Source organism: Agelaius tricolor, unplaced genomic scaffold, assembly GCF_023055355.1.
Source record: "Agelaius tricolor isolate 1412-34295 unplaced genomic scaffold, bAgeTri1.0.p SCAF_44, whole genome shotgun sequence".
NCBI classification, from domain to species: domain Eukaryota; kingdom Metazoa; phylum Chordata; class Aves; order Passeriformes; family Icteridae; genus Agelaius; species Agelaius tricolor.
Genome location: NW_027269304.1, coordinates 1,009,289 through 1,031,599, shown reverse-complemented (window position 1 = coordinate 1,031,599; position 22,311 = coordinate 1,009,289). Strand labels below are relative to the sequence as shown.

General features: G+C 34.8%; 1 long non-coding RNA gene across 1 annotated transcript in view; it reads right to left on the bottom strand.

The window, feature by feature from the left end:
- Nucleotides 1–7,608: 7,608 nt before the first annotated feature.
- LOC139604122 (uncharacterized) overlaps nucleotides 7,609–22,311 on the bottom strand; it is a 141,882-nt gene continuing 127,179 nt past the window's right edge. The window contains exon 2 of the long non-coding RNA XR_011683896.1: nucleotides 7,609–7,695. This is a non-coding gene — a long non-coding RNA (uncharacterized lncRNA). The remainder of the gene's footprint in view (nucleotides 7,696–22,311) is intronic.

Here is a 22,311-nt window from a genome sequence, read left to right as displayed (position 1 = left end):
CAGTAAGCTATCCCGTTTGAATTTATGAAGTGCAGAAGAGAAAAGAAAGAGAATTTTATAAGGGTTATTCTACCTCTGTTGCACATAATTCCTTAAATGCTACACTTCAGACCTGAAAAAAACAACACAATTATCTTCCTTTTGTCTCCTCAGCGTGCATGTATATCAGATTTTATTTCAAAGAGGGCATATACTTGAGATTCATGCATATAAGTACAGAGTTCCTATGAATTACATGAGAAACTTCTTCGTATTGTCAGTGTGGTTTTCAAACACAGCAGGAATTGTTTTCTGGAGATTCCCTGGAAGAGCTGAGCGCAGTTTGAATGAGAAATCTGTGCCACATGTCTAAAATCCATATTGTCCTGTCCCAGGAGTAGCCTCACTCCACTCACAATTGAGAGTTAAATCTGAATTATTCAGATGATAAGGACCTAACACAATGATGCCTTTTCTTCCTTTTCTGTGTATACTTCAAAGGCAAAACAAATGAAAAAGATCGCTCAATTCCTTTTTCTAAGTATCTCCAATCATGGCAATTCAGAGCACGATGAGTTTCCTAAAGTAAAAGTTTAGGGTGCTTTTAATTTTTTAAAATCTGTTGCTGAGAATGCTGCATGTCTATAATATAAATAACCTCTATTTTTAGATGCTTACATGGAAAAAATATTTAAACTTTTTCTCTCAAACTTGAACAGGATTATTTTAGCAACACTGAAAAGTTTTCCATTTTTAAATAGCAAATTGTTTTAAAATTACCCTTTTCTATGGACATTTCTTAGTTCAGTTGAAACGCAAAGTGAAAAGATTTTGCTAGAAACTCAGAAGTATCATATTCAAGTATTGTCATATTCAAATTAAGTAAATAGAGGGTTGCATAAATTGCAGAGATAAAGCGAATAAGTAGTTTTCCGCCTCATTTTCTAAGATACAGCACTTCCAAAGAGATGGTGTTTCTCACAGCTGTGATTCAGAAGTCTAATTTGTGTTAAGTTACCCAACCTTTTTTGTTCTTAACATGAGGTTTTATGCAGGTGTAATTGCCAGACTGGAGAATGTTGGATTTGATGCCTCAAAATGGAAAATGCAGGAATTTACTTGAACAACTATTGTACATAATAAGAAATAAACTATTTTTTAAAAGATTTCATTAAATAATCCAGCAGCAGGCCCATCAGTTTTCCCTATCTTCTTGTCACTTATTCTTTGGCACCTTTTAAAATAAACCTGCAAACATATTTTTGCCAAACTCCTTCCCTACAAATTCCTCAGCAAACAGAGCATAATTCTCAATATTCCAATCTGTTTCTTTTAGACTTATCATTAATTTGGTCATAAGCATCAAAAGTGAGCGACAATTCGGAGCCAAAATATAATCCCTGTTCCAGCCTGCAATAATTTGATATTCACAATTTTTTTTTAAATCTTGACCTTTAAAAATTATTATTTTTATTAGAATTGTCATTATAAATGAATTATTATTATTATTATTATTATTATTATTATTATTATTATTATTATTATTATTACCCTATTCAAAGACATGCCTCCCTTTAAAAAGAACTTAATTATTCTGGATCTACATTTTGATGGGTTTCTTGACTCTAGACTCACACAGCCTTTTCATCTATCCCCGGGGCCCAATTCTCAACCACAAAAGGCTAAATATTACCTTGTTTATTTTTAATGGATGGAGGAAACCCTCAGATTTTCCAGGCAGTGTGACCAGTACACATATTTAAGATGTCTCCTGGTGGCTACAGTCATGATTCAATAGCAATAGTGACAAAAAAGCACTTCAGACAGTTCCACTTCCAAGTCTTGAAGGTTGTTGGATGTCTCACAACACATATTTACTTTCAAAATACTTCCTTTGAAGCTTTAACCTGTATCCTCCTGTGGGGAAGAGATTAAACATTGCCTTCAAAGCGAAACAGGAGTCTTCAGTTAAATAAAACAAAGTGTAAATGAAAAGCACTTTGCAAGGCTAAAGAAATATGATTAAAAAATATTTTTAAGCAAATACTTTTGATGTTATTTCTTGTCTTCCTCAGATAAGAAAGTTTTATTTGTGTCTGTTATAAACCTGTTTCTTTGGTTCGGTGTGGCACATTACATTTTGGGATTAGGATGTGGCCTTTTTTCCTTTATTTAAGAAGTGGATGGTACAACAATAAAATAAAACAAATCATTTCCTTATTTTTGCTGTAGGGTATTACCAGTGTAACCTTACACTTCTGTTAAATGCTCCCTTAAGCACTCTTTCACAGATTCTCTTTATAAAAATGAAGGTACTTTAATCAGCCATTGCTACATATTTGCCACTCTTTCTTCAAGACAGAGATGTAGAATTCTTTGCACTAGGATTTCTAAAATTCTTGGGAACCAAAAGCAAAAATATTTCACTTTTGAGCTGCTTATTTCCATTTTTACGCTGTTTGTCAATACCCACTTGGCTTCTTAATTTTGCTTTAAGTACCCACTATGTACATCAGTTATTCAGCAGCAGAAACTATTAACTGTGATTATTCTATTTTTCCATCCTTTAAAACAACAGGCCAAACACAGTAGTTAGCATGAAGCCATTAAAAAAAAAAGAAGAAAAATAAATAAAATAGGTTTTCCAAAGGAAGTTTTCAGTGGTTGGAACCTCTGAGTGGGTTAAAATTGTAGAGATAATTCTACTTCACAAGATCACAGTCAAAAACAAAATGAACAGGACTGATGGATCAAAGCAAGAGATCAAATATCTCTCATTGGGTCTGAATTTTTTTTTTTGTTTTTTTGTTTTTCAAATCTCATAAATTATGAAGTGGGCAAAATCAGAGGATCAAATTCCCAAATGATATCAAATGATACCACAGAAGACACAGAATTTTATTTGGACTCATTATGTAGAACCTTTGCTACTTCTGATCCCCTTGAGTTGTCAATAACATCAAGCATTTTATTCACTTTCTTTTAAAATTCTTTTCCCATATCTCTAAAAAAACCAAAACCTTCAATTAACCAAAAAAACCCAGCAAAAAAAAAAAAGAAACAAAACCAGAAAATATCCTAATTGATAAACCAAAGCAATTAAGCAAACTAAAAGCCTTGCAATAAACAAAAGTTTAGCTATGAAACTGATATTATGGATTTACTGAACCAAAATTATATAATATTATCTATAAGATATACACCCCCAATATTTTCCAATTACAAGAATGAAATAAAAGTAAAATAAACCTTTTCTTGTTTAACTCTGGTTGTTAAATTTCACGTTAGTCTGCATTCTTTCAAGTTTCACTTAACTATTAAATATACCAAACCTAAGTAGTTAAATTTTGATCCTTATTTGACTCAGAATCTCTCACTTCTCAAAAAAAATTTGGAGTTATGTGGTATCTTTAAATAAGCATTTATGAGTAGACATGCATTTTGGGGGGAAAATTCCCATTTCATTTCTGTAAGAAATGTGACGCACCTTATCAAATCTCAGATTTTTTTTTACCACATCTTAGACTTTTACTATTTAACTGTAAAAATGTTTCCCATATCAGGACACAGGTGGAGCTGCAACATCTGATGGCAGCACTCAGCCAACCATACAGCTAATGCTTTCAGAGCAAATAAAAAAATAAATAATATTCTGTGTCCTTTAATCATCCTCCTCAAGTGCTGAGCCATTGTTGAACTGATGGAAGTGAATGGGATAAATACATTTCAAACAAGAATAAACACATTCATGGAAACCAATTTTCATCGTTTTTAAAAATGGTCCAGATGAAATATTGTTCTTGGGAAGCCCTTAAACAATGTATGATTGACAAAGAACAGAATCTTTTTATCCCATTTCATTCTTTTCTTTCTCTGAGATGGAAATAGCCTCTGATGAAAATATGTCCTGAGGACAAATTGTGCATTTCATCAACCAAATATTTCCTCTTAATTTTTTTTTTTTTGGATCCTGTTTTCTCATATTTTATCCACAAGACTGGGAGAGGGAGACAAGAGGGGCAGTAAAGGCTGAGCACTACAACCCACCCCTCTAAGAAAAAACATAAATATGGAGAAAAGTGCTTCTTACATATAGAGACATTAATAAGAGCAAGCAGAAGGCTATTTCACTCCTCTCCAAATAAATTTTTGGTTGGTTGGTTTTTTTGTTTTGTTTTTTTTTAATCTCCTCTAGATCTAAGATTTTTTTTATTTATGTAGGGTGTTTTTTCAATGGATTTTTATGTCTTATGTCCCCCTTCCCAATCCCCCCTTAAAGCAAGAACAAAAGACATATTTTCAGGAAGTCTTGGCAATAGCATTCATAAATAATAGTATAAGAAGAAAAAGGAATACACCTCAGTAAAATTATTTTCAGTATTTAATACATAACATTTTTATTTCTGCCAAATCTCAAATTGTGCTACATTACAGAAAATAAGCTGAAATCAGAGGTGTTGCCAAAGGAGAATGTAAACTTCATTACTACATCTTCAAAATATTGAAGTATTGAAAAAAAAGAAATAAAATTAACACTAATTGAAATAATATGGCAGTCATTATTCTTTTGGATATATTCTTTTTCTTTCAGTTGACTTGGAAGAATCTCATCATCCAAAATATATTAAAAAATAAAAAAAATTATCCAAGTCACTTAAGAAATTTTTCTACAAATTGGAATATTTTTTTATTGGTTGCCTTTGGACTTAGGGGTAGAATTTTTCCAATACAGGGTGAACCGGGACATCTAATTGTAAATGTAAAATTTAATGAGTCTAATCTTGTAATTTTATGCCGTTCCATACCACTATAACCTTGTAGTCTTAAAATTACTTCCAGAAACTGTGTATAGATTTCCTACTCAAGAGTTTTTACTTCTTGCTCAGGTTTTCTCAAATTCAAACTGGTCTGCATCAAAGGAAGTACTAGCACACATTATGTAACTTCATTGTTTTTAACTTCTATATTTAGTCCTTTTAACACACAGTAACATGGAAGATTTTCAGTTGCCATTTTTTGGTTTAATTAGACTTAATTTAAGGTAGCACAGGAGTGACATTTGCCATTCTACGACAATTTAATGTTCTGCAACACATGAGCCAGTCCTTGACAGACTAATTAAATGGCTCCATTTTGTAAAGTCCATCCTCACTCTGAGAATATTTTTACTTCAAGTAAAAAATATTTTCAAAATATATAAAAAATATTCTCTTCAAGTTCCTCAAAACAAATAATACATATTTATAGAGTTTGAATATTTACAATTATTTTACTTGACAAAACATGCTGGTATTCATAATTTTACACATAAATTATGATTATTTCTTTATCTGATTTTGTGGTTTCTATTTAATTAACGAGAGATCTGTGCCCTGCTTTCAACACAAAACTGTAACAAGCATTCTCATTATTTACAGACCTTTACCTGACACAAGCTGCACAACTGAACAACCCATTTTGCAAGTATTGAACATTTTCTATAGGTCAAGTTGTATTTATTTTGTATTTTCATGGCAATGGATTTAGAATCCTGAAACCTGAGTGTCTTGCATGCTATATTGACAATTATTATTATTGTAAGTTTTAAGCCAAATGAATTGATAATATCTTGGGTCATCTTATGGGTATATTTCAACATGTGCAACTTTTTTTTTAATTAACTATATATTTTGAATAATGTCCTTTTCTTCTCTTTACTTTTAAAGAAAATTCGAAAAACATTTCAAGACTTGTGTTTATGTGGTAATGCACACCTGCATGTGTCATGAGGTGATTCCATCCTTTGAGAGACAACATCACTGGTAATAATTTAACATTCTAGTTTATCTTCATATATAATGACAATATTTTTGTATATCTCTTCTTTCACATATAATGCCAAGACCATATGCCAATCTCATTTCTCCTGCCTGCCAGAAATGTAATAATGTACTTGAAAAAGATAAAATACCAGAACTAGTGTCCAAGTTTATTCTAATCAAGGTAATGGTTCTTTATAAAAGACAATAATGACAGATTCATGTACTAGAAGGAAACTCTAAATAACCTCAGAAAGTTATTTTACAAATTAAAACATTCATCTCTCAAAACAAAGAGGATGAGAAATCATTCACAGGAGATATCCTTTCAGGAATCAAGGACTAGATCTCAGTAAATCTTTGAGGTTTGCAATCATTCAAAAATGTGAGAATTACTTTTTTAGACTTCCCAGTATAGATCATGAAGACTTATGTGTAAACTTTCATGTAAATGCCTTCAAGTTTTGTGGATGAGAGTATTTAGATCTTTAACTACAACCGCAAATTTCTTCTAATTACCTGATATTTGGCATACAAAAATAAAAGTTGGGCAGTAAAAATGTACTTAAGATGTGCCTTAAATTCACAAGAGAATTTCACAAAATGTTAGAGAAGATCTGCCCATCACCTTTTTTGTTTAAATTTATTTGTTTACAGAAATTCCTAATAATATGACAATAAATACAGTTTCTATGAACAGGAAAGAAATGTCATGTCATAAATTGAAGGCTTCAAGATTCTTGGTATGCTGAGTGATGCTAGGAATTATTCTGTTTTTATTTCTCACCATCTCAAGGCAGTGGTGGCTTGGGACCTGTTTTCCAAAGTTGCTCTGGTTATCCTCCCAAATGAAGGGAGTATTAGGCATGGTGGATGTGGAGCCAGTGCTGAACAGGCCAGTACTTTGTCACACATGTATCATCTCAAATCTTGTCACAAACTCATGGGATCAAACCCATGAGAATTTGAAAGCAGAGGCACAGTTTGTCTCTGGTTTTGGTATTGTATTTTACCTTTCTCCAGGAAGAACTCTGGTCCATTCCCCGGTTAGAGTTTTGGGAGTTCAATAGTGAGAGATTATGTGGGTTAAGTTTGTATACAGACAAAGTTAAAATGTGGGGGTTTTGTTGACATTTAGCCAGGCTAGGTGGTTTTATCTACTTATTTCAGTTATCTGGTTTGGAATAAGTTGTCAAAGAGAATAAAATTGAATCCCCAAAAGCTAACTTTTCCTCTGTTACATCCTTGTCCATAAAGTGTCCATAGTTTATTCACCAGATTTATGCCTAAAATCAGCAAAACATGAAAGCTGGATATGTTATTCTAATATTTTTTATGTTCTGGGGCAATGGGTTCAGCATTACTTTGTAAGATTTGGTTCTGATCCTTACTCTGCCCTGACAATTCCCACTTCTGTGATGCTTATTTGACTCCTTGGCTGTACCAATGCTGTCCTGCAACAGAGGACAAACACTTTTGTGCATTATTGCTTATTCCCCTCTGTGAATATGTTACATTTAAATTTACAATATTTTATAGGATTTGAATAGTCAGACACAAACCCATCCAGGCCTTGCCAAGAGATATTTTTAGCTTTTCCTCCACTCTCAATTCCCTGCTAGGTGTATGTGACTGGAATTTAGCCAAAGCAGGATTTATGTTGCAAATAGCAGGTGTGATTTAGGAATGATGACCCCATTATTCTGTTATCAGTGATGGGCTCTACAGTCGTATAAATCTCCCCACAAGAGCAACAGAAGACATAATGGGAAGATGGCTGTCCTAACTATTATGCCATTAAAATACAGAAGGAGAGGATGCCTAGTGAAGAGGTGTTTTCTTTTGTGGAGATATCATGAATCAAATTCATCTTTTACAGATTAAAAAAAAAACAAAAAAAAAAAACAAAAAAAAAAACCTCATACCAACCAAATCATTTCCCTAGTTCAAGAGGACTAGAATTTTAATAATGAAATTATCTTACAGCTCTCTCCTGGCAGTTGTACTGTGGAAATAAGTTATATAGATGTTAATAAAATCTTCCTGGGTGGGATATTTGGTGAGGAAGTCCAAGAGAACTGGTACTATCAAAGGGTGCAGCGAACTTTTCATTTTGAGGAAGGAGAATAACTTCATTATCTAGCACAAAAATTGACCAAAAAGATTTTTGGCACTTCTCTCATGTATCAAGAACTGCAACAGTGATTTTTTTTATTATTAGAATGTAAAAATTGTTTACTAGTGTGTGCCTGCAAATTTTCTCAGAGTTCACTTGCCCCTTCTGCCATAGGGGAAAAAAATCTGTGTAGGTCTCTTTCATCCTTTTCCCTTTTGTCTTTTCTTTACAGCAGGAAAAAATTAATTCAGTAACAGAATTTGCCTGCCTCTCCTTTCAGTGCTGCTCTAATACATCAACAGCAGAGATTTCACATGCACAGCCTGGTAATTTTCAGCTTTCTGGCACTGTGAAAATAAGACAGCACTATACCCTGCTGCTGATTTATACAGCAAACACTACACATTCCCTCAAAACAGATTAAAGGGTCTGCAAGCCTCTTTGATGGGCAAGTTCAAAAGAAAAATAGGCTTAGTATATCTTCTTCACCTGATAGACTTGTATACTTACTCAGGCTAAATGGTTTAAATATGCTGATTTGTCAGGAGCTTTAAAGTTGAAAAGAAGCCATGTTCAGCCACATTATGAGACTATAAACAGGGTTTATATATAGGATATTCCAACATGTTAGGCAGCTGTGAACCCATGAATCATCTCTGGTGCTATACAACTAATTAGCAGCCAGCAGGAGTGAGGTTTTTTGCAAACCAGGAAGGTCCTTGTGTCATTTCTCAAGCAAATACACAAGTAGAATATGTAAATCTTTTAGGTCTATTTAGATAACATTGAACTGTGCATAAACCAGAGGCTTGCCTGTTTCTTAGCTTCTCCTGCTTTCAGCACTCTTTGAGGTGAATGCCCTGAGCAAAAAAATTTAAAAGCTTATTCGATTTATTTTGTTGTTATTAAACGTGATGTTACACAATTTGTTTAAGCAGCAGTTAAATGAATATGGAAGGTATCTGCAAGTTATCACAAAACACTTAAAAAGTCTGTCACCACCTCTACTAGTTTATAAATTAATGTCATTTTCAGTACTCCCAGATTATGGTCATTTTGACATTTCCTATCCAGATGATCATAAATTCTGTTTCCAAAGTGCAGTCCTTATGACTCCATTAAAATGCAGATGTGTCAGGTGGATAGTTATGATAATAAACAACAGAGAACCACAGAATTATTTAGGTTGGAGGGAACCTTAAAGATCACCTAAAGGTTCCCTACTGGCAGAGACAGCACCTTTCCCAGGTGAAAACGCCACATATTTTGGCACATCATCAAAAAATAGAGGATGCGATATGTTACATTTTAAATGTTTGATTTTAATCTTGTGCCACTGTTCTGATTTATTTCAAGGAAACAAAAAAGAATGAATAGTGGGACAGGTGAGATCAAGAAGAAACCTTTGAGGTTTTAAAAGCACAAGATCTATTAAATTATTATTTATTATATTAAATAATTTTGAGCTGGGTATTTTCAAATTATTGCACTTTCATGGCTCTCTAGTTTTAATTTCAAGTCTTTGTGAGAAAAGAAACAAAATAGCATAGGTACAATCTTGCAATTTTGATGTATTTTACCCAAATACAAAGCTCTTTAGCAATTTAAATAAATTACTAAGACACTTTCCTGCTGTCCCAATTAATATATTGGGTCAAGTGGTGGACAGAGAGGAGAATGAGCTGAGTATTTCAGTGGAACTCCTTCTGATGACCAATAAAACCTGGAGAAATATTTAATTTCCTGCAGCTTGGCTTTAGGAATGGAGTTTCCCAGTCTCATGTGCATGGGAACTTCCTGTCATCTGTAGCCCTTTCACCCCACCTAAAATCTGGAACTAAAACACCTGAGAGACACAAAAAGAGGCTTGTCCTGCCAATAGGGTGGTGCAGGAATGCCTAAAATTCTTTGGGTTCTTCAGGGTCCTCTTGTTAACCCTTAAAAGTTTCAGCTCCTGGGTCATTCCCAGGTTGAACAGGTGAGAGCAGTTGACATTCATGCTTGGAAACACGGTTAGAAAAATTATATTTAGTTCATGGCTTCGCACCCTATCAGAACAAATCGACCCAAAGGCCACAGGTTTACCCAGGAAGTCAGAAAACAATTTGTGTAAGGCTTTAATGGAAGGATAAATTTTGTTTCCAGAAGAAAACTGTTGGAAAAAAAACACTCACATAACTGGTATGCCAATTTGTGTAAGGCATGGTCCTAATTAATGAGGACTTTGCTGTGGGACTTCAGCTCAGCTGGAATGAGAGGTTTTTTTTCATGAAAATCAAATGCAAGAATAACGATTCAACGCTGAAAAATGAAGTATGGGGTTTGCCAGCGGGACAGCAGGATATGTAATGGTATAGTGCTCTGAAAAAATAAACCTACTCTAGCCCTCTTCTTAGTAAGGATCAATAAATTCATGCTTGCTTTATATATGCTGTAGGAATTAATATCTTGCAAAAAGCACTGGGCTTCTTGACTCCATTCTATTAGTAGCCACTTATTCATTATGAACAATCAATTTTGCTATGGAAATAAGTCATCAAAAAAACCTGAGCAGAGAAATTAATTTCTTTCATATTTTTTCTTTTCCATGGCTTTGGATATGGAAAGAGTTTGCACCTGTTATATATTTGATAATGATTTTGTGACACTTCTCTACATAATGCCTGCAGATAAATATCAATATTCAGTGAAATTAGGGAAGAAACATGCAATAAAATAAAAGATTTTTTTTAAAAATAACAGTTTAATCAGGGAATAAGGACTGTGGAAAGGTCATGATATGGAACTCTATTAAAACTTTCAAGGCACTCTTTTGAGAGTCAACAGCTGTGAAATGCAAGATATAAATCCATATAATCCACATATCAGCACATTACAGCAACATTATTGTAAAAAGGGAATAAACAAGGCTCAGGAGCCTGTTTAAAATTACAAAGCATCAATTGGAACATAAGGGTGGTCTAAATATTCTTTCCTTTCCTTCACCACACAGAGAACGAAGTAATGAAATGAGATATATGGTACTGAACATAAAAACTGAGACATGACTTCCCTCCAAATGTAATTTATCACACAGCCACCGTAAGAACAAATCTATGTATCATGAGAGATAAATATAAGAACAGCAACAATAAAACGAGTCTTAGATCCCAATTTATTTCTGGCTTGCAGTTAAGGTTTATGAAATAGAGTTCCAGGCTTTCTTTTGTAAATTGTGGAGAAATGTTACTAAGCCACTGAAATTGTCCAAGGGTTGGGGAATAGACTGAAATCCACACATGGGATCACATTTCCATTCAAAGTTTGAACATCCAGACACCAGGTACCTCATCTTCCCAGAAATATTACCTGCTTTCCTCCTTTGAAATGGTCTCAAAGGTTTTTGCTACAACCACTGCAGCTCCCAAACCCATTTGGTGATTTACTTGGTCCTGCACAGTTTCTGACATGTGAGGGAAGGGCAGGACACCAAGACTTTTGCTATGTGAAAGTTCTCCAAGGGATTTGGCTGCAGAACAGAGAAAAAGTAAAAAAAAAAGAACTTCGCAACAGAGGATACAAAGAGAATAAAGAGAATTTGTATGCTAAAAGTCCCTTCTGTATGGGAAAACCTCCTTGTCTTTCAGAAGTATTAACAGATGCTGGGTGAAGACCTAAATCCGCTCCTATTCAGAGGAAAATTCAGTAAGGAAATTTTTCCAGAAGGGCATCCTGGAAATGCCTGACTGCAACTTGAGGTGGCCTCCAGGTCCTGTCTGAGCACCTGGAAACCACTGAGCACTGGGAAATTGTCTGCACTGATCCTTCTTCCAGGGCCATCCCCTGATGCCAATGACCAGAGCATCTCCATTAGCCCAGTCCCTCAGGCAAACAGGAAATTACTTTCTCCTTTTTTTTTTCTTTTTTTTTTTCTTCTTCTTCATATATTCCTTTTTCTATCAGTTTTTGCCACTCCTGTATCATCAAATTATTTTTAACACATCATTTTCGTACCCAAATTGAAAAGCAAATATGCATTATATTGCTATGCCTTAACTCGAATGCAATCTGAAATATTGAGATTTCTGCTGGTAATAAAACCTCGTGGAAATCTTATAATAAAACCTTAAGGAAATTGTACAGGGAAACTGTTTGTTCCAGTGATTCTCAGACCTCTGTAATTCTGCTACATTAAGATAAATATCCATCTAAATGTCACTCCTGAATGGTTTAAAATCATTCCCATCCATCATTTCTTGTATACTTACAGCAATTTCAAGTGAGTGTTTTCATAGCAAACACTTTCTTGTATCATAAAAAATGCCCACATTTCTGAGTATTATATGATATTGTAAAATAAAACTTGCTGCTATGTTATGGACTGCTTAAAAAATTATTTTTGCTATCTGCAAGGAAACACTTTCCCTGAAAACACCATTTTTTTATAATATTTGTCTCTTTGCATTTTAATTTTTTCACTGATTCTTACCAGGTCATGAATATAAATTACAGTGAACCAACAATAGTGAAGTCACAGATTCATGTGCTTGATGCTTTTTTTTTTTTTCATGCAAAAGACAATATTAAAGTTAAGTTTGATTGTTAAACAATGCTGGGTTTTTATTGCACTGAAAGCACAAGAAAAGAGAAAACTCAGGGCCTTCTGCGAATTCCGGTTTTTTGGTTCAGGTGCAGATTTATCTGTTATTGGTGAAGAACAGAATATATAGGGTTTTTTCTTTCTTTGGCACAAGAATGAGGCATTTATTCACACCTGTTATCATCCCCAAGTCGTTCAAACCATATTCACTTTACAGAGGAAAAATCAGCAGAGTGGAAGTGACCCTGAGTGCAAGTGTGCACAGAGTTTCTTAAAAAACTCATTTTTTCAGGAAAATTTGAAAGGAATTGTGGATTGTAAAATAATCTGAAGATCATAAGATAAAACCTCTGGAATTTATATAAAATTAGCACATTTAACATTGATTTTTTTAATCTCTTTTCCCCAAACTTTTACCAAGGTGCCCACACCCACCCTTAGAGAACAAACACTGCACATTCAGTTTGAAACATCCTGAGAAATATTTCAAATATATATTTTAACAATATTTAATTTTCCACATGTACTTAACAACAGATCATTCTCACCTCAGTCCAGACATCTTGGTGAAGGCACCTGTGCCTTATCTAGAGTCAAGATAAAAGAGAAGTTTTGCTCACCTGAGGTCTAACTAAGAATATTTTTACTTGTTCTGCCTGGTCCCAAGGGATAATGAGATAAATGTGCAGTTAACTTCACAGGTAAGGAGAGAGTAAAAAATAAGGGAGTAACAACAATGATAGATTCCACCACTTAACCCTCTAATGGCTCTACAGTAAAAAACAATTTACTTTTCTATTAAGAGACATCCAAGTTGTATATTCTGAAAAGTAAATTAGGAGGGAAAAGCTGAAGGATCCCTCAGAAAATTCTGACGTGAAAATATATTTGGAACAATTTGTTAAAATTTTAACTTTAGCAAACAATCAAATATATAATTTGCTAAAATAATGTATTTTAATATATGTTATAATAATGTTTTTTATATTTATAATATATTATTTTTAATTAAATTATTTTTTAATTGAAATTGAAAAATTTTAAATTGAAATTTTTATTTTATTGTTAATATAATATGCTAACGTTAAAAATAAAGAGGTAAAAACAGACCTTTCCATGGCAGGTGACCATAGTCAAACATGCTCAGAAATATTTAGACACATCTATACCTCTTTACTCGTTTTCCAAACATCAAAAATTGGTAAGTTATGAATAGATCACACATCTTTCTTCTGTCTGTTTTCAGACTTTTGGAAAAAATGAGCACTTTTTGTGTGCAGTATATTAGAAGAACTTTTTCAATGGGATCAGGATGCATCGAAGGGTAACCAGTAATGGCTGAAGGGTAAAAAGCATTTGGAGATGGGCTGGGATGAAGTCAGAAGAAGCTGCTTATAAAATCATAGAATCACAGAATGGTTTGGGTTGGAAAGGACCTCAAAGCCCATCCAGTGCCACCCCTGCCATGCCAGGGACACCTCGCAGTGTCCCAGTGTCCAGCCTGGCCTTGGGCAGTGCCAGGGATGCAGGGGCAGCCCCAGCTGCTCTGGGCACCCTGTGCCAGGGCCTGCCCACCCTGCCAGGGAACAATTCCTCATTGCCAAGATCCCAGCCAGCCCTGCCCTCTGGCACTGGCAGCCATTGCCCGGCTGCTGTCCCTGCAGCCCTTGGCAATTGTCCGTGTCCATCTTTGCTGCGGCCCCTTCAGGCCCTGCCAGACCACCCTGAGCTCAGGCCAAAGCTTCTCCTGCCCAGGTGAGCAATGGCAGCTGTGCCAGCCTTGGCTGCCGGCAGAGCTGCTCCATCCCTCTGCCCGTGCTGGAGCCTCCTCTGGCCTGGCTGCAGCAGCTCCAGCTCCTTGCTGGGCTGGCCCAGGGCTGGGGCAGCTCTGCAGGTGGGCTCTGACTGAGGGGCAGAGGGGCAGAATCGCCCCTGCCCTGCTGCCCACGCTGGGCTGGGCCCAGCACGGGGCTCTGGGCTCCGGGCCCAGCACGGGGCTCTGGGCTCTGGGCTCTGGGCTCTGGGCTCCGGGCCCAGCACGGGGCTTTGGGGTCCCAGCTCTGCCCAGCCGAATTCTGTCCTTTCTGATGGGCTCTCACTGCACTTTTGAGTCCTCACCTGATCAACTGCACATTTTGGATGGGAAGTTCTGGCAAAGAGACAAAATAAACAGATCTGCCTTGGGGCAATGTGGTTTTGACCCAAATCTAGATACAGGGTGGCTCTGTGGCATCCCTACACACTGTTTGCTGCCATGAACTGTGAGGACTTTACATGAATCCAATGTACTATTACTGGTGGTACCATTAACAACTAGCATATATGTCCTGTTACTCCAGTGGCCAGAAATGTAGAAATGTCTTTCTACACTGATAATTGCAAGAAATTATACAGTAATAAGCAATTAAGTAAGCAATCTATAATAGTGCACGTTAATTTGTACTCATTGATGCACTTGCCTCATGCATCCACAAAGATTTATTATTGAATCTGAGGTTAACTTATATATTATTTATTACCACTACATTAATTTTAAAATAGGGAAATTGGGAAAAAAAATATTTGAAACAGAGGCTTTGCAAAGGTTTTCGAATACTTATATAGGAATAAAACAATTTGAATAGGAAATATTCTCTTTAAAGTTGGGAATATTCAAGTTTGTAAGTCAAGCATTAAGATTTCAGGAATACTCTTCCTCCTCTTCTTAAAATGACTGAAATAAATAACCCTAACCTTCTTTAACCTTTTAATGATGAAGATTTAGTGGTTTATATTTCACTAAATCCTTATTACTTATCTCCCATATAATCATTTTATTTCCCAGAACTGCCCTTCTTGGTTAATAAAACTGAGGTTATTATCTTTATGATTCTCACATTATTTTAAGCAGTACCTCTACTGTCATTAACTCTTTCACTCACCTGCAGTAAATATATTTTAAAAAAACAAACTTTTGTAGATATTTCATAATCTTCTCAGGTTTTATTGAAAATGTCTCAGAGCTTTTCTTATTTAAATTTTAATCTTTTGGTATTAAAAATATGTCCACCTTCACTTGTTTTATGCTGAAAAGTTGTGAAACATTGATTTGTGTTCTTCACTTTTTGAATCTGCCAGCTTTTATTTTAAGGGTGTTAAACAGCTGCCAGTCCTATCTAAACTGTTTGATGGGATTACCTAAATGAATGTTATTGCTCAAATGTCTTTCCAGGGTATTCTCAATATCTGTATTTTTGTTGGGGTGAAGGTTGCAGAAGGGAAAACTGCTTTGTATTTTTCTTTACAAGTATCCATTGTCCCCCTTTTTTGATCCCCATGAACCTTTCTATTGAATTTTGCTGAAGTTTAGAGTTCAGAAGAAAACAATTAGGAATTTATTGTCCTTTCACTGAACATTACAGTCCAGGTTATAAATGCAGCAGGTTATCACAGCACCAATGGTGAATTAAAAAATACAGTCAAAGGCTAAATAAACTTGGAAATTATTAACAGATTATTTGAACAGACAAAGAAACCAAGAAAAATGAACCATTTGAAGTATCTTGTTAACTTTTGATTTTTTTGTCCTTTAAGAAAATTTAGGATTCAATTAAAACATCCTAGTGAAGATGGCTTCCAATCCATTCTGTTTCAATAAGTAAAATAACCTTTTCTCACAGGGGAAAAATTAGGAAATTTTTCAAGTGGCTTTTTTATAAGAACTCTTTTCTTGTCACCACTTCAAGACTAAGAAAGAAAAGTTCATATTCTCTCTAATTACAGCACCTTCATTATTGCACGGTGCAGAGCAGTCTTGGCTACATCAAATAGGCAAGCAGGTCCTTGGCTAGAGCAAAATAGATCAGCAAGCACTGAAAACAACTTTTCTTTCAAGTTACAGATGATTTAATGATGCAAAATTTCTTCAAATAAAGTAAAAGAAGGCTTGCATTGATTGTGAATGCTCAAAGCTGGGGTTAAAAGTAAGCCACCAGAAAAGTTTGGATCTGGGAGTCTCAGCAGCCTCCATCCCCATGAATGATGTCCCTAGTGATAGCAAATAACAATATTTTAAGCAGAAAGCTGCAATATTTGACATTGCCTATCTACACAGACATTATTCATCTGGAATAATTCTGCAGGCAATCTGGGAAATGCCACCACACTAAAGGTTAATTAAGCAGTTAGACATGACAAATCATGACACAGTGCAAATTTGTACCTACCTCAGGAAGACAATGAGGCAGAAGGTAAAGCAAAATGCCTCTGCTGCACCAGAGCTATTTATTTATAAGAATTAATGCCTATATATATTTTTCTTTAATTTTGAAAAAAGGCTTTCAATTGTCCACTTGAAGTACATAAATACATAGTTGAAAATCGGAGGAGAATTTGAGCAAATATCTCAAGAGGGTTGGAGCACAATTCTGAAATTATACCACCATGGGCTGTAGAAGCAACAGGATTTTGGGCAAAAGATATCAGAAATTCAACAACATATCAGAAATGCTTCAGCTGGCGGAATATCTGCTTCAAATGGCAAATTTCACTGGTTTTCCTTTCCCTTAAAGCACAGGAACTACCCTGTGCCCTTACAGCTAAAATCAACTGCAGAAGCATTCACTGGAGTAACACTGGAACAAATCCTGGACCATGTCTCAGAAATATTGTCAGATATTTCTACAGGAGGAAGGAAAAAACCAAACCAGTTTTTCCTGCTTTCAGACTGCAAATGAAATTTTCCAGCACTCAATCGCTTGTGACATAATGATTTGATCTTTTTTCTTAATACAGATTTTGATTGCAGCGCCATTCTCCACCTCTAAACAACCTCATATGATGTTTTAATTTTAGTTAAAATGTACTCAATTACAATCAAAATCCACTACCCAAGGTTTCATGCTAAGAAAAAAGGATTTGTCAGTCAGAAAGAGCAGGCTAAACCAGAAATCCTGTGGTGAGGCTGGTACAGCAAAACTTAGCCAGATGCAGTTATTTGAAATGATTCTAAATTATTTCAATTTGTTTATAACTAATTTAAATCTTATTTTCAGTGGTAATTGTATTTTATATGATTATACCACAGCAAATTAGTATGTATTAAATAATAGTTGGCTACAAAGTAATTACAAAGGGATTTTAAGATTCTGATTGAATTAAATCTGACTAAATTCTGTGCTGTTAACTTAAAATTCTTTACATAGGGAAAACCCAAACTTTTAGGTCGTTAAAGGATCTTAGTGACCTACTGCTCCTGATGAAATATAAAATGGAGTTTAAGTGGGTAATCCTATGAAAATGTCACCTGAATATAGATATAGATAGATAGATAGATAGATAGATAGATAGATAGATAGATAGATATAGATATATGTATTTATAGATATATATATAGATTGATATAGATATGTAGATATATAGATATATACATATAAAAGTTGCTATGAATTTAAGGAGAGAGAGCACTACATGAGGTAATTTATCTGCATCTTGGGCCTCAACATGAACTTCACTGCTTGAAATCAATAAATACACCCTAAACTTGGTTTATTTCCAAACACAGCTTTGCATAATTACGTTTTCATGGCTGTATCCTCCTCCTCTTCCTCCCAAGGTATTTATGGAAAATGAAAACTAACCAACTAGAAACCTTCTCCCTTCCTTCCACCATTAAGAAATATATACTTACTTTTCAATGGGGAAAAAACCCAACCCTCATTTGCAGTTATAAAGAGCAATTCCTCTTTTCATGTCTGCATTTTGTCCCCAGACCAGGTTTTTCAGAGATTTTGCTTGTTTGTGACATAAGTATAAAAAACCAGGCCCTTTGGACCAAATCTAGCCTTTTAATTACATCTATGAAGATAATTTTGTACTCTAACCAGCATTAACTAGGAGAACAAACTTTCAAGTTGTTAAGAGACAGTTAATAGTTGTTAATAGTTATATAATAATATAATATAATATAATACAATATAATACAATATTATATTATATTATATTATATTATATTATATTATATTATATATATTATATACATATAATAATATACATTAGCTACCTATCACTGGCAAATTAATAGGTAAAACATCTAATTAGGGACAAGATGTTTTTATTTACGTAGCAAACATAAAGAACAAATATTAATTGTCTACTTGAGATCATAAAGAACTTGCCCAGGTTTTCTCCTCCATAGCAAGCTGTCCTGAAGTTTTCATTAAAATAATAAAAAAATAAATTAAAATAATAAATATAAATTTAAATTAAAATTAATTGTAATATATATATATATACTTCTAATATAATATAATTTTAATTTAATGTATATTAAAAAATAAAATCATAAATAATTAAAATAATAAATTTTAAAAAGTGAAGGGAGGGGAAAAAAATCTGTCCAGGTTCCAGATTTAATGCTACAAAAAAAAAACCATAGGACAGGAAAATATTAAAATGGATAATTTGCAAAGAGAATGAGTTCACAGGCGTGACGTCTTGTTGCTTTCATATAATCTGTGACCTTCTTATGGAAAATTGTCTTCTGCTCTGGAACTGGAGTCCAAAATAAACTGCCTTTATATTTAAAATTAAAAATAACTGCTGCTGCACTTCCTTCACTGTGCCCTGGGTGCCGGAGAATGTACAAGTGTTGTGCAAATCTAATTTTTCAACATGTTCTGATCAGAGCAAGTTATACCTTTGCTTGTGGAGTTTAATGTTCCTTAACTTCTAGAGTGGCTGGGTCTGGAGAGTTCTCAAAACATAAACACAGCAGAGAAAGGCGTTGCTTTTTTTCTTGGCAATTTTGGGATTTTAGGCAATTTCACCCTCTGGAGTCAAGGAGTTAAAGATGTTTCCAATATTCCAACTAAATGCAAGCGTTTGAGTTTGATACTGATTTTTCTTCTCCTAAGCAAATGTTACATTTGCTGCTGCTTGATCTGCCAAGAACTGCAAATACTTGTTCAAGACTACATTTTAAGCTCTGCTGCCTGAATGCCCCAAGGTTTTCACCTCATGATCCAGGTCAAATTCAGCCAAAGAGTCCTCAAGGTTTTTTCACAAGATTTCTCACAGAGCACAATGAAGAATTAGAGACCTAGTTGGTTTTTTTTTTTTCCTATAAGCATAGGGTTATATTGAAAAAAAATGTGTTTTATCTCTCACCTTGAAATAAAGTCACGGTGCAAGTCCAGAACAAAATAAAATCTGTGTATAGTTAAAATTAATTTGCTTTTCAAGATTTAGCTCTTTTGTGCCTACATTAAAAGAGCAATTCTTGATTTCCATCCAATGCATTTATACAGAGAATCCAATTTTTAAAAAAAGCCCCTACATTCAGACCCTATTTTTGATGTGAATTTTATGTCTCTAACTAACATTTACTTTCTGCAAAATGTGTCCAGCTTTTGACAGACAACTGACAGGAATATTAATGTAGCATTTAAAGCTATTATTCTGTCCCCAGAATCACTGTGATAGTGTGTTTGTGGAACCACTGGAGGGAAAAGCTGCCTTAATTACATTATTGTGAGGCAATTGCAAAAACAATTACATAATTAGTGACGAATCCATTAAGACTTCAAACAGTAGACACAATGGCATTGAGCAACCAGCAGCAGTGAAAAGTGTCCGAGAAAAATAAACTTATTTTTGTGTTTGGAAACTTAGAAACCTCCTGCAACCTCCTGGAGGCATTGGAGCATCTTCCTCCATCTGTGATGCTTTTGAAAACTTCACTGACTGACCCTTAAAACGTTCTCTAATTGCTTTAATCTGCCTTTTACTCTTCATTAAGGAGGCACAAGCCCAGCCATGGTTAAAGCAATAATATCTACACCATGAAAAGGGAGATTTCAGTGCCCATCTGAGCCTTTTTTGTGAATCCTCATGGTCGTGCAGGGTCACATTTTCTTCAGGAGGTTTGATTCATTATGTTTCATAAATCTCTCTGGAGCTCAGTTTTTCTGACACCAGGTTTTATTTCTGGGAAGATTTATGTACCTAAGCTTTGGGTTAGTCACTTAATTTAGGAAAACAAAGGTTTGAAATCAACATTATAAAAAAAATTTTTTTTATTTGCAAGAAAGCCGGCCAATATGTTTTATGTAACAAAAAACCCCAACAAACAAATGAAACAAAACAAAAAAATATTTCAAAAAAATTTTTAAATCACACCAAAAAACAGAAAGGTAAAATTAAGAGCCAAATCTAATGAAAACTGAGAGATAAAAGAAATGTTTAAAAATTGCAAATCTAATACACTATCGTTTTGTGGCCAGATTTTCAATCCTGCTTTCTGCACAAAACCTAATTTTTTTTGTGTTGTCAAAATGACTTCCCAGGTGCTATGGAAATATTATTGCAATCCTTACACGTGGTATGACTTTTGGAAAATACTTGGGTTATTTATTGATCCCGCTGTCGTTTTATGTCCTAACAGCTGACAGAAATGACAGTGATATTATAAATTAGATCAATGATCCCAGAGGAGAGGATTACCTAGAACCCACAGTTAATTCCAGCCTTTCTTCCGCCTCGCTGCAACCTAAGAATGTTCTGTGGCAATTTAATCAGCATTTCTTGTGATTAAAAAAAAAAAAAAAAAGAGGGCTGAATTAAGAATAAGTGGTTTTAGTATCACTATTTACTTTGCAATCATTACTGAAAAGCAAAAAAAACTTCATTACAAAACAGTTATTAGCATGGAACATAAATGCAGGGAAGATTGAGAAGGAGCATTCTGTTCAATAAAAGAGAAATATGGCCCTGCTGCACTTTAGCATTCCAAGTCCAGTAGTTTTGCTGCCTCTAAGAGGTCAGATCAGTAGAATGATTTATTCAGATTACATTTTAGTTTACTCCTAATTTCTGTTCTTGGTCCTGGTCCTCCAAAGGCTCCATGGGTCAAGACCTGGAGAATAGATAAAAAGAAAAAATAACTCAAATAACGTAAGCATGGTATAATACTCTATTTTAATCTCGTTAATATCATATTAGACAATGTCAGACATCAATAATGAAGGCATTATATTAAGAAAGCCACTACACGTGAAAATATCATGGTCTGTATTTTATAATCACTTTCCCAGCTGCCATGCAAATGAGCAATTTGTTTAATTTCCTCTTGCTGGTTGAGCAAAACAAAAATGCTCACATAATTCAAAACCCTAACTTTCATTTAGTTCCAGTCTGATTTCCTTTCTTTCTTTTGAGTACAAGCCCAAATATTCCCATTAATCCCACAATATTGTCGTGTGGCAGATGCAACTGCCCAATTCCTCATTTTCTCAAATCTGGAAGAGAAATTAAGTCCTCTGAGAGGAGGAAAAACATGTAAAAGGAACTTCACCACCTAAAATATATTTTTTAAGGTAGGTTTGGATACTTAGGACCAGCGTTTTTCTGAGGTCTGCTCAGTTTACCTCCAGCTGTCTTTACTACTGGTGTGCAATTCCACATGCAAATTGCACTTAGAAACAACCCCCTTCAAAGTGCCCAACTCCCACCCAGAAAGCAGACAGAACCTTGTTGGCAGAAGCTTTAACCCACAAAGCTTAATATGCAGCACAGAATTTATCTCAAAATGCAATTATCTGTGACCTGGTGTTGTCAAAAAAAAAATCACTGTGGTGATGTCAGCATGATAGTTTCGAGAGTAGAACTACTCCTTGCATGATAAACCTTGATTCCAGCCCCCAAAAACCTGACAGTACCCATTTCCTACCACTCAGAAAAGATTTTTAGCACTCTAAACATTAGAAATGACATTTAACAGCAGATACCACAGCACTGTGTGGACTGCACAGGACTGAGCCAGCTCAGTGCTGCTTTGAGTACCACAGACATGTCCCGAGGTT